We start from the raw sequence: 13,267 nt of genomic DNA on the forward strand, positions 1-13,267 counted from the left end.
TACTACAATTATACAGGGTATTGGTGAGATCACACCTGGCGTACTGTTTACAGTTCTGGTCTCCTTACCTAATGAGAGACATACTTGCCTTAGAGGGAGTGCAGCAAAGGTTCACTAGACTGGTTCCTGGGATGAGGGGATTACCCTAACGTCTTGTGTGGCACCTCATCGAATGCCTTCTGCAAATCCAAATACACCACAGCCACTGGTTTCCCTTATCTATTCTGCTAGTTACAACCTCAAAAATCTCGAACAGATTCGTCAAACACGATTTCCCTTTCATAATTTTTTTAAAATTCGTTCATGGGATGTGGGCGTCGCTGGCAAGGCCAGCATTTATTGCCCATGCCTAATTGCCTTTGAGAAGGTGGTGGTGAGCTGCCACCTTGAACTGCTGCAGTCCATGTGGTGAAGGTACTCCCACAGTGCTGTTAGGGAGGAAGTTCTAGGATTTTGACCCAGCGACGATGAATGAATAAAAAAAAAATTTAACATCTTCACCAGGGTGGGAAGGTAACACATTGGGCGCTCTCTCCTTATGTTCCTTGCCCGCCCTGGATACCTGCACACTCTTCACCTTCCTAAAGCATCACTTCCACAACTAATTCTTCACACTGCACTTTGGTTAAGGGTAGCTTTAACTCTCTATCCTGCACTAGAATTGCACAGCAGAACCAACACCAACAAGTGACATGCAAAACCTAAAACCCTTACCTCCCCCCTTTTAAACAGCTGCATACCCCACCTCAACCTCTTACTTCACCTCTCCCATACCACTTGGCACATGACCCCCATTGCCTTCATTTACTTTAGCTTCTTGCAGGACAAATTGGCACATAACTCCTACCAAAGTTAAGTAACAGGAAGGGACATAGAAACATAGAAACATAGAAGATAGGAGCAGGAGTAGGCCATTTGGCCCCTCGAGCCCTCTCTGCCATTTAATTAGATCATGGCTGATCATCCAAATTCAGTACCCTGTCCCTGCTTTCTCCCCATATCCCTTGATCCCTTTAGCCTTAAGAAATATATCTAACTCCTTCTTGAATATATTTAATAAGTTGGCCTCAACTGCCTTCTATGGTAGAGAATTCCACAGGTTCACCACTCTTTGGGTGAAGAAGTTCCTCCTCATCTCAGCCCTAAATGGCTTACCCCTTATCCTTAGACTGTGACCCCTGGTTCTGGACTCCCCTGCCATCGGGAACATCCTTCCTGCATCTAGTCTGTGTAGTCCTGTTAGAATTTTATAAGTTTCAATGAAATCCCCTCTCATTCTTCTAAACTCTAGCGAATATAAGCCTAATCGACCCAATCTCTCTTCATACGTCATTCCTGCTATCCCAGGTATCAATCTGGTGAATCTTTGCTGCACTTCCTCAGATAAGGCGACCATAACTGCACACAATACTCAAGGTGCGGTCTCACCAAGGCCCTGTACAACTGCAGCAAGACATCCTTGCTCCTGTACTCCTGTACATCCGCACCTTTAAACCACTCACCCTCTTCAAGAAGGTCATGGGAAAGTACACAGCTTTTGCCAGTACCATGGTAGTGACGGAACACCTTCGCTGTCACCCTGGTATCCCTGTGAAGCACCACACGGATAGAACCTTCCACCCCCTTTCTGCCTCCTGAATCCCAAGGTGATAATGCTCGCTCATTCTTAGCTTTCTAGTCTCCATTCCTGTAGATCCACCACAGCAATGGGGTACGCAGGAGGAGGAAGATGGTGATGTTTCTCTCATGTCACATATGATGATAACGATGAAGATGTAGAGGCGTATGAGAACAGGGTCCCCCCCCACCCCCCCCACACCAACTAGGTCATCTTCTGCTCCGACCTCTGCCAACTTACCATCTGCAGCACTTGCTTCCTCACTCTCAGGTTCCGATTATTGCACCTGGGCTGGGGGGAATTAGTGGTAGTGAGAATGTGGCACCAGGAAATTCACAGAGCATGTGGGAATTGGAAGAGTGGGAAATGGATGAGGATATGCCACCTTCCTTGCCACGGCTGAGAAGAAGGCTGACTGGGGCTTCGTAGTCATGGAAACTAGAGATCATGGGTACCTGAAAAGAAAAATGATGAGTGACTGTTTCCTGCCTGGAAGCAGCTGCCATAACACGAGGACCATCTCAGTCCCATGACATTTGTGTACAGAGCAAGGAGCCAAGCACCTCCTGCCGCGATCCAGACCCTAAGGTAGCACTTTGAAGGAGCACTAACATAAGTGATAGAAAGGCACCAGTGGAAGTGTTAGGAAAGAATGTGGTGATAGTTTGCACATTGCAATTACTTTTTTCAAATAGACTGTGTACTGACATGGTGCTTTCTTGTTCATAGCGATTGCAACCATATCGGAAAGACAGCATTCATTTGGTGCTGACTTGTTCACTCAGTTGGTGATTATGCCATGTCAGGCCAAAGAGGGCTGAAGTGTTGTCCCGCAGTGAATTGAGGGACTGTCTCTTTATTTGCAAGTAGGGAAGAAAGAGATGAGGCTGTGGTGTCCAAGTTAGACAGAGGATACCTTTGAGGGGATCTGCCCTCTAACGCCCCTTAAAATTAATGCATGACCACATCATCTGATTATGATTTTTGGTTTTGGTTACGGGAGGAATGTTGGCCAAGACTCGGGGAGAATTCACTCCTCTTCTTTGAATAATGCCATGCAATCTTTTATCTTCACTTGACCTGGTACACAGGGCTTCGGTTTAACGTCTCATTCAAAAGATGGCACTTCTGACGCTGCAGCACTCCCTCGGTATTGTACAGGAGTGCCAGCCTAGATTATGGCTTTTTTTTTACTCGTTCATGGGATGTGGGCGTCGCTGGCAAGGCCAGCATTTATTGCCCATCCCTAATTGCCCTTGAGCAGGTGGTGGTGAGCCACCTTCTTGAACTGCTGCAGTCCGTGTGGTGAAGGTACTCCCACAGTGCTGTTAGGGAGGGAATTTCAGGATTTTGACCCAGCGACGATGAAGGAATGGCGATATACTTCCAAGTCATCATGGTGTGTGACTTGGAGGGGAACTTGGAGGTGGTGGTGTTCTCATGCACCTGCTGCCCTTGTCCTTCTAGGTGGAAGAGGTCGCGGGTTTGGGAGGTGCTGCCGAAGAAGCCTTGGCGAGTTGCTGCAGTGCATCTTGTAGATGGTACACACTGCAGCCACGGTACGCCGGTGGTGGAGGGAGTGAATGTTTAAGGTAGTGGATGGGGTGCCAATCAAGTGGGCTGCTTTGTCCTGGGTGGTTTACGAGCTTCTTGAGTGTTGTTGGAGTTGCACTCATCCAGGCAAGTGGAGAGTATTCCATCACATTTCTTACTTGTGCCTTGTAGATGATGGAAAGGCTTTGGAGAGTCAGGAGGTGAGACACTCACTGCAGAATACCCAGCCTCTGACCTGCTCTTGTTGCCATAATATTTATGTGGCTGGTCCAGTTATAGTGCCAACTGTTGGTTGCACAGATGGAGCCACAATGGACTGAAGTCAGACGAACACAGAGCTTTCAACCTCACAATGACATCTCATTTCTTACACTAACTAGTATATACAGAATGAGCATGAATGGCATGGAGAAATCAAATGTGGACTCTGTTATAGATATATACTACTCGAGGCGAGCCTGCCCAGAGCAAACTACAGGCCAAAATGTTTAAACTCTTGGGTTGCTTCATGTTACACAATATGAAATGAGCATTGCCTGAAACATTTTTTCTTCCATTGTGCCTGTAATGAGTTGTCAATTTGAATATTTAGCCTTTGCAAATAACCTAGCAGTGATTTGTGCTAAGAATAAAGAATTATACATCTAGGTGAAGGGATTATAGGGTCATGGGACAAGTTTGGAACATGCTGCTCGATTGTGAATGTAAAAATGTTAGAGTGTGATGAGAGCGAAAAAAATCATCAGTCATTCAAAAAAATACCAGTCTACTTTGATTATAATATGCACTTTTTCCCACTGGGTGTAAAGTGTAATAATGTGATTCAAAGGGTGAGCATCAAAAGATCAAAGAGTCTTTTTCTAGTGCTACTCATTGTAACTAGGATGAAAAGCAATTAATCAAAAAAAAGCAACCAAAAACAATGCTTATTACAATGTTAAGGATTGTGAAGAGCCAGTTTATTTCAGTTTATAAGTATTTTATTTGCCCACATCTAACACTTGTATATATCCGTCTTCCCCATATTAGCAATCTCGGACTTTCAGCTCGAAGTTCATTCACTTCATCCACAATTTTGTGTCTATTAATTTTAGTGGATGGAAAATCGTGGGAGCAGTGCCCAAGTGCCTGATATATCCTCCCGGTAGGATTGCAAATTCGTAAAATTATTCCTATACTGCAGCTCTGCTGTCTTTAATTTGAGATCCCAAAGCTCGCTCTGCGTCCCAGGGACCTGCAAATACCATGTTGACGTGTGAGAAGATATCAACTGTATCGAGCTCGCCGCTTCTACTGGTCATTCCATCATCCTGTCATGAGGCAGCTCAACCAAACTCCCAAGAAGCCAGGCTGCAACCTGGATTTCAATAACAACAACAGCAATTTAAATTTATGTAGCACCTTTAATGTAATGAAATTTCCCAAGTGTTTCATACTTAGTGGGGATGGTGGTTTACACTTTGGGTTTTAAACACCATGAGCTGCTTGTGGCTTACAGTCCACACAACTTAAAATGTCCACGTTTAAAATGGGCAGTCGCTTACATCGGCCAAAACGCGATGACCAGTAGCCATTTACATTTACCTCAATTTCAAAGTTTCTGGTTATAGCGTCTTAAGTGCTCTGTTTATTTTGGGCAGAAACAGCTGTACTTACCTGTAATATTGTACGAGTGAAGTGCACGTGAAAAACTGATGCATGTTTTTAAAAAATATATTTTAACAAAAATAACACTTCATGCACAATAATCCTAGCAACCGAATTTAGTGCCTTAATTAGGTGTTTGGTCTGTTTAAATGGTTGTCCTGCTTGAATAGTTGTTTAAATGGTTGCCCCGCTCCCTGCTCCCCACAACCTGAGTATTAAGTGCAGTCCTACAGTTAGTCTATGCCACTATTCCTCACTGTAGCTGGGTCAATCTATTGGAAAAACATTGGGTTAGAACTCAGTGCCAGTGCTAACTAAGATCACCGTTATCAGAAAACACTTTGATTTTATGGTAAGATAAAAGCCGCAAATTTCCATGGTCCTGCGGTGTTTTGAAATGCTCCCTTTCTGTGGTGACAGAGTGTAAAGATACTATTGAGAATTGGGTAAGGGCTAGCCAAATTATCAGCCCCAAAATTCCTGTAAACGGTCAACAAAAGGGCCCCTGCCGTTAGTTACACTTGCCCTTGTCCGTTTAATCTCCATGGCATTTTGCGTGGCAAGTTTCTGGAAGTTGGAGATGGAAACGGCGCGCGCCCTCTACAGGGCATCTGGGACCTGAGTGAACAGGGCAAGCGACTGTGTGTCTCCTTGACCAATCAGACTGAAGGATCATGAAATGAACAGCGCAAAGTCTGAACAAGGAAGTGTAGGTTAGAGTGGGTGAACGCAATGTCAAATCAGGTACAGAAAGAGAAGTAAAGAAAGGGAAAGAAAAATTGCATTAGGAGAGAGAGAAAAAAAGAGACAGAAAGAAAAAGTTTTTTAAAAAGTTTAAATTTAATTGTTTTTGGATCACCAACAACAATTAAAACTTGAAGGAATGAGACTCTACACTTGTAACAGTTAATTTCCAGTGTCAGAGGTTGACTGGCAGTAATGAACATTTATTGGCTCAGAAATTCGGGTTGGAGGCTTCCCGCGGGTGCAAGCCTCCGACCTGCACTTACCTAGCGTGCCGGCCGTTGTGCTGTGGGCCCGCGTGGGATTCCGACCCTGGGCCTCCTCCAACTGCTGGCGCGCAGTGCTTGCGTATCCCAGGGGCGCAGTTAGTTCGAAGCGTCCCCTGGGATCACGTGGGCCATGGAGATCCAATGGCAGCAGGGAATGCCCATTCATAAATTTGACAGGAAGAGCTGTCAAAACTATAAATACAAATCAGCCCCAAAACATAATGAAAACTTCAAATAAATTTTTTAAAAATCACATTTTTAAAATAACTATAAATTACATAAAATAACTATTTTAAACAATAATTTAAATTTTTGAAAAAATTAATTACAGTTTCTAACGGGGCTAAAAATAAACTTACCTTTCTTTAAAGTATTTAAAAATAATAAACCTGTGGAAAAAATGTTTTACTTTTACTTAATTCACCACTTACCTTGTTAAAAGCAGGCCTTGCGACTGCTTTTTAAAAGTGTAACTCCTGGAGACTTACCCTCCCGGAGAAAGCTGCAAAAAAAACGAAAGTTCCAGGCGTATGCGCTGCCTCTCCGGTGCACGCGTTCGACCTGTGAACCCCTTCCTTTAAGGGAACGGAAGTTCCGGTTTCCCGCGCATGCGCAGTGCATGCACGAAACCGGCACTTTCGTTGGGCCTACGCATGAGTACCCAGCGCGTACTCACCCGTGGGGACCCGGATTTCTGGGCCATTTATGTTGTTAAAAGGATACTTAGACTTGAAATAACTTGACTGAACTTCCTGTGTCGAGTTTACTTCATATCTACCATGCAAGTGCAGGAATTTCATGCCACTCAGTGCATTTGAATGGGGAGCCAGACAGCGAGATGGCGTTTTTGCGAAGCTGACGCGTCTCCGACAGCATCTTCTTGACTTCTGCATTTAATCACGCATCTACCCTCGTCTGAAGATGCTGTGGCATTTGCACTTAAATAACAACGAGTGCTATTAGCCTCACTGTTGTTTGGGCAACAATTCTCGGGCCATCATCTTGCACCTGATTTACTTACTTATTTTCATTCCTTTTTTTTTATCTGGTGATGTTACTGGTGGCAGTGCTAAAACCAGCAATAGACCAATCTTTAATCCTCCCTGCTGCGTGTGTGTGTTTTTCAATTTAATATATTTTATTTTTGTCGCTTGCCTCTCCCATCAGACACAGCAAGACTCCGAGCAGTGGGAAAGTTTCCTGCTGTGTGCTCATAGCAATCAGTGAAGACAGTTACAATCAATTTTGTTTTTCCTTCAAGTTTAAATCTGCTCCTTGTTGCCTGGCCAGATATCCCTTCTCCTCTGCTCCACCTGTGACACGGCACTTGAAAAGGTGTGCCACCACCTGTAGTTCTACTAAGCTGAGATGTCAAGATGGTGATTTGACCAAGCTTTTAGTCACTTGTCCCAATAACTACTCGTGTGGCTCGGTGTCAAATTTTGTTTGATGACTCTCCTGTGAAGCGCCTTGCAATATAACGTGGATAAGTGCGAGGTTATCCACTTTGGTGTCAAAAACAGGAAGGCAGATTATTATCTGAATGGCAATAGATTGGGAGAAGGGGAAGTGCAACGAGCCCTGGGCGTCCTTGTGCACCAGTCGCTGAAGGTAAGCATGCAGGTGCAGCAGGCGGTTAAGAAGGCAAATGGTATGTTGGCCTTCGTAGCGAGAGGGTTTGAGTGCAGGAACAAGGATGTCTTGCTGCAGTTGTACAGGGCCTTGGTGAGGCCACATCTTGAGTATTGTGTGCAGTTTTGGTCGCCTTATCTGAGGAAGGTTGTTCTTGCCATGGAAGGAGTGCAGCGAAGATTCACCTGGGATGGCAAGAATGATGTATGAGTAGAGATTGGGTCAATTGGGCTTGTACTCGCTGGAGTTTAGAAGAATTAGAGGGGATCTCATTGAAACTTATAAAATTCTAACAGGACTAGACAGACTAAATGTGGGAAGGGTGTTCCCGATGGTCGGGGAGTCCAAAAACCAGGGGTCACAGTCTAAGGATAAGGGGTAAGCCATTTAGGACAGAGATGAGGAGGAATTTCTTCACCCAGAGAGTGGTGAACCTGTGGAATTCTCTGCCAAGGAAGGCAGTAGAGGCCAATTCATTAAATATATTCAAGAAGGAGTTGGATATATTTCTTAAGGCTAAAGGGATCAAGGGATATGGAGAGAAGGCAGGGACCGGGTACTGAATTTGGATGATCAGCCATGATCTCATTGAATGGTGGAACAGGCTCGAGGGGCCGAATGGCCTACTCCTGCTCCTATCTTCTATGTTTCTATGTTTCTGTGGGGCGTTTTACTACTTTAAAGGCGCTATATAAATGCAAGCTGTTGTTCTTGATTCATCACCATGGGGGGGGGGGTGGTGGGGGGATTAGGTCATCTGGCAGGATTGGAGATGTCTGTCAAATCTGCCTTCATCCACCAGCCATGAAAATCCAGCCAATGTGTGTCTCCAGAATCAAACAGACAAGTGCTTTCAGGTCGATTCAATTAATTGGTGCAAAGCTTGAATTGCACTCATAAAACTCATTTACAATGCAGTTTAAGTAATGTATTTCCCTCTCTGCATGCATGCATGCATGCTGACAATGAATCTGGCCCCAATTCAGCGAGTTCAATGAAAAAGCACGAAGGGCTGTGTTGAGCATGTGCTGAGACCCAGCATGGTGCCATCATGGTTGGGTTGGTTCTCTTTTCTCACTGATAATGAAGGCAAATAGATTAACTGATGATATCCAATATGAGGTAATAAAATAAATAGTTCTCAGCTGTGATTTGCCAAAAACTCATGTCATTGTATTTAGATTTATTTTAATAGTGAGGGAGACTGATCATTTAAACAGCACATTGACCAAACTGTTAATTAAGTTTACAATGTCGCAACAGACTAATATTAAAACTTGGATTATCTTGGCATATTTGAATAAGGGCACAACTCTTTCATTTGCACGTAGCTGTTTCATTTAGTGACTACTGTATATTCAAATCCAACTGTAATTTATTCCTCATCAGCGATCTTTTCCTCTGTGCGTCAAGTTAAAGGGAAATACATGACTACGCTCTATGAACCAATAACTGAAGAAATATTGCTGTCACTTTATACACATAGGAAGAGGCACACCTGTGTTTCTTTATTGCTTTTATCTACCTTTATTTTGGTTTCTCGTTTGTAGTCACTCAATTTATTTCTCCGGTACAGCAAAGTATTGAAGCCTCTTCCTTTCTGATTTCATTTCAGGTAACTTGGATGCCTCCATTTACTTGCCTTTGATGTCTCTCATCAGTCACATTGAGTTACGTTATCTGGTCTCCTCCTATAGTTCCTGTCATGTTACCCAGGGTGATCAGCATGGTTTCCATAGTAATTTCTCCTGTTTTAGTAAGATTGCATATATTTGGCTATGCTGTGGGTAAACCAGACAGCAGGGGGCTAAAACGAAAATTGTTGCAGGAATCTGTTCTGTCTTAACAGTTACATAGTATTACAGAGTACATAGGTTTCATTTCCCTCCATGGCCTCGCCACTCCCTATCTCTGTGATCTCCTACAGCCCTCCAAGACATCTGCGCTCCTCCAATTCTGGCCTCTTGCGCATTCTCGATTTCAATCGCTCAGCCATTGGCAGCCGTGCCTTCAGCTGCCTAAGCCCAAAGCTCTGGCACTCCCTCCCTAAACCTCTCTGCCTCTCTACCTTTCTTTTCTCTTTTAAGTTGCTCCTTAAAACATACCTCTTTCATCTGCCCTAATATCACCTTATGTGGCTCGGTGCCAATTTTTTGTTTGATACCACTCCTGTGAAGTGCCTTGGGACATTTTACTACATTAAAGGCACTATGGAAATGCAGGTTGTTGTTGTTGTTGTTGTGGTATTACATGGTATTTATAGCACAGAAACAGGCCATTCGGCCCAACAGGTATCTGACGGTGTTTATGCTCCACACAAGCCTCCTCCAACCTTATTTTATATCACCCTATCAACATATCCTTTAATGCTTTTCTCCCTCATGTACTTATCTAGTTTTCCCTTAAATGCATCGAGCTTCCCCTTAAATGCATTACTGATATAAAAATGCATCGTGCGACGTCAGTTTTTTCTCCCCTATCCAAAATATTCTCCTTTTGACAAATGCAGGTGGGCCATTTACTTTCTTAAAGTTGCTGCGTATTTTCACTTGTAAACATCTTCACATGTGATGCACATTGAAATTCACCAGAAATTGACTAACTTGCCAGACTCAATAACAGCCACCAAAATGTGGGCATGAATGGAATCGAGGTCCAGGTATTTCAGGCCAGCATTTCACCGAAGGTTTGGTTTAGCTTGCTTCAACGGCTTTCCGTTTGGTGGAACTTAAACCAAGCTGGCCACTCGCAAATGTCTTACATAGAATTACATAGAAGGGTACAGCACATAAACAGGCCATTCGGTCCCACAGGTCTGTGCCGGTGCTTTTTCTCCGTATGAGCTTCCTCCCACCCCACCCTTCTTCATCTAACCCTATCAGCATAGCCTTTGTCCCTAATGTGTTTATCTAAGTTCCCCTTAAATGCTTCTATGCTATTCACCTCAACTACTCCTTGTGCTAGCTAAAAACTATAGTGCTAGAAATGTCTGATTGCACATCTACATTCATCCCATTATTTGTGGGGCTTTGCTAGCATACAGTGACTACAATCATAGAATCATACAGCCCAGACAGATGCCATTTGGCCCAGACAGATGCCATTTGGCCCAGCGCGCCTGTGCTGGCCTTTTTGAAAGAGCTGTCAATTACTCCCACTCCCCTGCTCTATCCCCATAGCCCTGCAATTTTTTTTCCTTTTCAAGTATTTATCCAATTATCTTTTGAAAGGTACAATTGAATCTGCTTCCACCACCCTTTCAGGCAGTGCATTGCGATGAAATCCCTGCACTTCAAAAGTAATTCATCTTGGAAGTGCGCTGAAATTGTCGACAAGATAATGCAAGTTATTCTTCTTCTTCTGCTTGGAGTCCTACATGTACAACAGTAGCCATGAAGGCATTTCCAAAATGCTTACTTGTGCACGCAATTGCTCTTTATGACCTTTAAAATTGAATAATAAAGACCAGTAAAAACAAATTCAGTTGCATTTGTCACATTTGAAAAAGTTAATACTAGTTTATTATCAAAGAAATAAAATAACTTGGATGGCTTTACAAATGCCCCATGTCGTTAATTTGTATTACATATGATTTGAAAATCTATATTTTAATTATATATATATCATGTTACATTGTGTTATTTTCCTTATTTCGAAACAGATATTTGGTCAATAGATGGACAGGTCTGATATACATATATCATATATCATATATATGATATATGTATATCAGGCCTGTCCATCTATTGACCAAATATCTGTTTCGAAATAAGGAAAATAACACAATGTAACATTGCCTCCTGACCTTGACTTTTACTAAAAGCTTCAACACATTTATATGTCCAATGCTGGCTGGAAGTGATTGGTCATGTTTACTTAATGTGTATTTATGGGGAATAAGGGAATTCTTTGAGTGCCACATATTTCAGTCACAGGAATTCTCAGACACCTCTATTGTTTCTGCAGACAGTTGTCAGATGCATTGGTATTGCTGCGAGTGGTTCAGCTCCAGTTATTCCCTCTCCCAGATTGGACATATTGCTGTTGTTCACAGTCATTTGGAGTTGTCGCATAGCGAACAGCATGCAAATGGCAACCCAAAAATGACCATGTCCATGTAAAATGCCTTGTCATGCTCCATGTGCCATTCAGAATGTAACTCAGGGACCTAAAGAGCAATTTCCATTATCCTCCGATGGGTAACTGAGCTTGAGGATTTACTGCCACAGCTAACCTTTGCTGTTGATTTTCGCGAGTAGAATGTAAATGTTTACATTTGATATGACAGCTCTATTTTTGTTATGCAAGCTGCTATTCAAGGGAGGTGAACAGTTTTGCATTGGTACTGGAATTTCAATCTGGGTTTCAGAGGCTTGCTATCCACTGTATGGAAGAATTCTGTCGTGCTTTATGAGTGCTTTCTTCCAGTTTTCTATCTATCGTTCTGGAAAGTCTTGACTCATGGGGCACAGTTTCAGAATTCTCTGGTACCTCAGTCAAGTGGTCATTTTCCAGGTAGGAAGTCTAGAGAATGAGAACTCTGCAGGCTATCAGACGTTTGGAAGCATCATGCCCAAGCCTCATTCAAACATCCTTGTGCATGAATTTTTCAGCAGGATTCATGGTACTGATTAGGCGAAGCAATGATTTTTTTTGCTTTCCCTTCACTTGCTATATGGACTGAGAGTAATTGCAATGCCTCTAATATGCCCTGGCTTAATTAGCTGATAATGTTTAATGGATTGATCCTAGAAAACCACAGATGTTTACAGCATAGAAGGAGGTCATTTGGCCTGTTGTGTGTGCTAGCTCTTTGCTACAGCAATCCAAAACTAATTAATCATAATCATAATCAACTTTATTGTCATTGTTAGTGCACAAGTGCAGTACAACGAAATGTAGTCTTGCGGCTCCCGAGAGTGTACATTTAGATTAAGACATTTAAACATTCAACATACATTTGGCTTGTAATACATTAACATAAACATAACCATAATAAAGTGCATTGGCAGATGTGCAGGCTTTAGAGTTTATTTGTGGAGTTCAGTAGGATGACAGCCCTGGGAAAGAAGCTGTTCCTAAATCTGGTCGTTCGGGTGCGAATGCATCTGTAGCGTCTCCCAGATGGCCCTGTGCTCTCCTGGTAGTCTGGTATCTTCCTCTACTTGAAATATTTCTCTGCTCTTCCCTTAAAGGATGCAATGGTCTCTGACTCAACTATTCCCTGTGGCAAATCATTCCAAGCTTCAACAAATCTGCATGAAAAGAGATTTCTTGTAATACCTCTCATTACACTCTTAGTGACACTTTCAAATTGACGATTCCTCATCATTGAATCCTCAACCAGAGAAAATAATATTTGTTTATTCACCCTGTGAAACCCTTCATGCTTCAAAAACCTCTATTAAATCGCCTCTCAGTCTTCTCTGCTTCAATGGAAATAGTCCCAGTAATTAAAAGTATCTCCACGGTAACTATAGTTTCCCATTTCTGGCATCATCCCTCTTTCGACTGTCGATGGCTTTAATGTCCTCTGTGTAATGTGGCACACAGAGCGACACACCGTACTATAGTTCTTGCCTAACCAATGCCTTGTATAAATTTAATATTACCTTTTTGATCTTTTACTCGATGTATATATTTATAAGACCCAAAATGCTATTTTTTTATGGCTTTATTTACCTACACTTGCACGTTATAGAATAATTTATTCAAACTGCTAGGTCTCTCTATTCATGCTCACATCCCAGTGTATTTCAGTTGAGTTTATCATCTCATTCTGTCGCATCCTCCCAAATTGCAT

This window comes from Somniosus microcephalus, chromosome 1 (genome assembly GCF_052327205.1).
Source record: "Somniosus microcephalus isolate GS21.2 chromosome 1, FLI_Smic_1.0, whole genome shotgun sequence".
Taxonomy (NCBI): Eukaryota; Metazoa; Chordata; class Chondrichthyes; order Squaliformes; family Somniosidae; genus Somniosus; species Somniosus microcephalus.